The 4,402-nt window shown below is 34.1% G+C and overlaps 1 long non-coding RNA gene across 2 annotated transcripts; it reads left to right on the top strand.

Moving 5' to 3' along the window:
• Positions 1-3,137: 3,137 nt before the first annotated feature.
• On the top strand, positions 3,138-3,751 carry LOC130692754 (uncharacterized). Of its 2 annotated transcripts, none has more exons than XR_009001536.2 (3): positions 3,138-3,244; positions 3,301-3,383; positions 3,448-3,751. It is a non-coding gene; the product is annotated as an uncharacterized LOC130692754 (long non-coding RNA). The 2 variants fall into 2 exon arrangements; XR_009001535.2 differs by having other exon boundaries at positions 3,296-3,383.
• Positions 3,752-4,402: the final 651 nt, after the last annotated feature.

The raw sequence follows: 4,402 nt of genomic DNA, 5'->3' as shown, positions 1-4,402 counted from the left end.
AATAGTTAAGGATATTGGACTGGTAACCATCGCGTTTGGCGAACAACCAATGTAAAAACTCACCACCAGCTGGCGTTTAGTAAAACATTGGTTCTTCGTTACACTTTACGTTAGCAAAGTTTAGTAATAATGACAAATCAATTTTCTTCAAACGGATTTTTTTATGAGAGTCTCTTATTTGAATCACTAAACCTTTTTTGAATCTAAGATTTTTTTCTTCAAATTTTTACGATCATGGAAAATATCTGTGTATTTTTGAAAAAACTATCACGACATGGCTGCACATGAAAGAACACAAGTTTAGCTGATCCATCAGTCAGTATCAGTTTTTCATGCGATAAATTTGCCTTTTTTCTTTAGTTTATTCACTTTATGTTCTTTCTTTTCAGTTTTCTTTTTCTTAATGTTGGCTTTTCTCCTTTTCTGTTGTTATTCCCTTCTCTTTTCCTTTTCTTCGATTCGTTCAGCGCAATTTTTGTTACTCTCTGATTTGATTTGATCTCGTTCATTATTCGGTTTGGCAAGCAATTCCACATAGTCTTTTACCTATTGCAATACAGAAAGGTTAAAAGTTTTCAAGATCTTACAAATATTTTTGTCAAATTGAAAGTTTACCTGAAAACCTTCAGCTATTTGCAGAGCACCATTTCGTGCCTGTTTCTCTTCAATACTTCTTGCATTTTCAACTTCAGCTTGGCCTACCAAGATTTTCATTTTTGGTTTAAGTTTTATTTTCTTTCATTTTAATCGTTGCCACTTCTGGATCTAAAGTGGTCTTATTCAGAATGGGTGAGGAATTAGATAGTTCTCCAAAGTCAAATTTGCCGGAAACTAGGCAGCCTCCACTGTTAAAAATTGGTGTTGCCAGTGTACTTGCTAGTCTTGCTTCAGGAATTTCTGTTTTAACAAACTCTGAAAGACCAGAGGTTGATGACACAGATGCTACCTTGGTGGCTCGAGCATGTTTGGCAATTCAGGACCTCTTCTTCTTACTTTTCCTTTTTAATTTCTTGTTCATTCCCTCTAACTTCCGTTTAAGTTTGATTTTCGTTGTCTTATCAGACAATTCCAGCTTTTTCCCTGAAAATCAATGGAATAAACTGGCCGGTCTTCCTTAAATGTAAATGTTAACACATACCTGTTAAGTGTGAGGTGTTCATTCGGTTTATGTTCTTTATTTTCAGTTTTCTTTTTCTTAGTGTTTGCTTTTCTCGTTTTCTGTTGTTATTCCTTTCTCTTGTCCTATTCTTCGATGCGTTCAGCCAACTTCTTTTACAATTTGATTTGATTTCATCTTGTTTCTTAATAGATTTAGCAAGCAATTCCACATTGTTTTTCACCTATTGCAATACAGAAAGGTTAAATTATTTAAAATCTTAAAAATATGTTTGTCAAATTGAAAGTTTACCTGAAAACCTTCTGCTCTTTGCAGAGCACCTTTTGACGCCTGTTTCTCTTCAATACTTCTCGCATTCAACTTCAGTGTGGCCATCCAAGATTTTCACTTTGGCTTTGAGTTTTTTTTTTTATCGTTGCCACTTTTGAATCTAAAGTGGTCTTGTTCAGAATGGGTGAGGGATAAGATAGTTCTCCTAAATCAAATTTGTTGAATACTAGGCAGCCTTCACTGTTGAAAATTTGTGTTAGCAGTGTACTTGTTGGTCTTGGTTCAGGAATACCTGTTTTGACAAACTCTGTCGGATCAGAGGTTGATGACACTGATGCTGCCTCGGTGGCTTGTGCAAGTTTGGCAATTCAGGACCACTTCTTGTTATTTTTCTTTTTTAATTTCTTCTTCTTCAATTTTTCTAACTCCTTTTAAGTTTGGTTTTCATTGTTCTATCAGACAAATCCAGCCTTTTCCCTGAAAATGGATGGAATAAGCTGGTCAGTCTTCCTTGAACGTAAAGATCAACACATACCTGTTAAGTGTGAGGTGTTAGCTGCTAGACATTCTTCTTGTTCAACACCAACCTTATTGCTATTGAGATCGTCAACTGTAGATACACTTTCAGTTGGAATGTTGGTCAATAAGCTAGCAATGAAAAACTCTTCAGGAGAGAGTTGCTTTTTAAGAGCGACGATGTCAATGGACCCTCGCGTTTTATAAGGCTCTTGATTTTTAGGGTCCTCATTTCCTACAAATTTTGTTTAGACGTCACTTTCAAGTTCTTGTTTTCTCTTTTTCTATTTACAAAAACTGCCTCTCATATTATAACCTTTAAACTTTATTATTATTTACCTTGATCTCTCAACATTATCACTGATCACTCCATAGATCAAACTATACGAAACAATAAGTCTATTGTTATTTTCTTTAGGGAACGGCATTTTGAAGCCAAATCTAGCGTCAGGACGCCACAAACAATGGCGGACGGTGGAAAGCTGTTATTAAAACTTTTAGCTAAAGCTTTATTAAATTCAACAAAATTTAGTTCCTTTGTTATTGTTCTATTATTATAATTCATTATTATTGTTATACAAAGGAACTAAATTTTGTTGAATTTGTAATAAAAGAATTAAAAATTTTAAAAATTTTATGTTAAAAACCGTCCGCCATTGTTTGTGGCGTCCTGACGCTAGATTTGACTTGAAAATGCCGTTCCCTGAAGAAAATAACAATAGACTTGTTTCGTATAGTTTGATCTATGGAGTGATCAGTGATAATGTTGAGAAATCAAGGTATATAATAATAAAGTTTAAAGGTTATAATATGAGAGGCAGTTTTTGTAAATGGAAAAAGAGAAAACAAGAACTTGAAAGTGTCGTCTAAACAAAATTAATAGGAAATGAGAACCCAAAAAATCATGATTTCTAGCTTATTGACCAACATTCCAATTGAAAGTGTATCTACAGTTGACGATCTCAATAGCAATAAGGTTGGTGTTGAACAGGAAGAATGTCTAGCAGCTAACACCTCACACTTAACAGGTATGTGTTAATCTTTACGTTTAAGGAAGACAGGCCAGCTTATTCCATCTATTTTCAGGGAAAAGGCTGGATTTGTCTGATAGAACAATGAAAACCAAACTTAAAAGGAGTTAGAAAAATTGAAGTTCTTCAAAAAGAAGACCTGTTTTTGACGAATTTTATTAATTTTTACGATTTCTGAAAATGACTGTGTTTAATGAAATTAAAAGAAAAATAACAAAAATAAAGTGGTCCTGAATTGCCCAACTTGCACAAGCCACCGAGGCAGCATCAGTGTCATCAACCTCTGATCCCACAGAGTTTGTCAAAACAGGTATTCCTGAACCAAGACCAACAAGTACACCGTAACACCAATTTTCAATAGTTAAGGCTGCCATAGTATTCACAAATTTGATCTGAAGAAGAACTGAGAAGAAAGAACATAAACTGAATGAACGCCTCACACTTAACAGGTATGTGTTAACATTTACATTTAAGGAAGACCTGTTTTTGCCAGTTTATTCCATTGATTTTCAGAGGAAAAGCTGGAATTGTCTGATAAGACAACGAAAATCCAATTTAAACGGAAGTTAGAGGGAATGAAGAAGAAATTAAAAAGAAAAAGTAAGAAGAAGAGGTCCTGAATTGCCAAACATGCTCGAGCCACCAAGGCAGTATCTGTGTCATCAACCTCTGGTCTTTCAGAGTTTGTTAAAACAGAAATTCCTCAACCAAGACTAGCAAGTACACTGGCAACACCAATTTTTAACAGTGAAGGCTGCCTAGTTTCCAGCAAATTTGATTTTGGAGAACTATCTAATTCCTCACCCATTCTGAAAAAGACCACTTTATATCCAGAAGTTACACACATATTAAAATGAAAGAAAATAAAACTTAAACCAAAAATGAATATCTTGGTAGGCCAAGCTGAAGCTGAGAATGCAAGAAGCATTGAATAGAAACAGGCATGAAATGGTGCTCTGCAAATAGATGAAGGTTTTCAGGTAAACTTTCAATTTGACAAAAATATTTGTAAGATCTTCAAAACTTTTAACCTTTCTGTATTGCAATAGGTAAAAGACTATGTGGAATTGCTTGCCAAATCAATTAATGAACGAGATCAAATCAGAAAGTAACATAAATTGCGCTGAACGAAACGAAGAAAAGGAAAAGAGAAAACAATAACTACAGAAAAAAAGACAAACCAACATTAAGAAAAATTAAACTGAAAAGAAAGAACATTAAGTGAATAAACCAAAGATAAACAGGCAAATTTATCGTATGAAACAATGATACTGTCTCATGGACGAGCTAAACTCGTGTTCTTTCATGTGCAAGCAATGTCGTGATAGTTTTTTATAACAATACACTACCATGCTTTCCATGACCGTGGAAAATTTAAAGAAACAAAATCTAAGATTCATTTTAAAAGGTTTAGTGTCTTCACTAATAACAGACTCTCATTTTAAAAAAAAGTCCGTCATGGTAGAAA

This window comes from Daphnia carinata, chromosome 4 (assembly GCF_022539665.2).
Source record: "Daphnia carinata strain CSIRO-1 chromosome 4, CSIRO_AGI_Dcar_HiC_V3, whole genome shotgun sequence".
In the NCBI taxonomy this organism is placed as follows: Eukaryota; Metazoa; Arthropoda; class Branchiopoda; order Diplostraca; family Daphniidae; genus Daphnia; species Daphnia carinata.
Note: the sequence above shows the minus strand (reverse complement) of the source record. Positions and strands in the feature narration are given on the sequence as shown.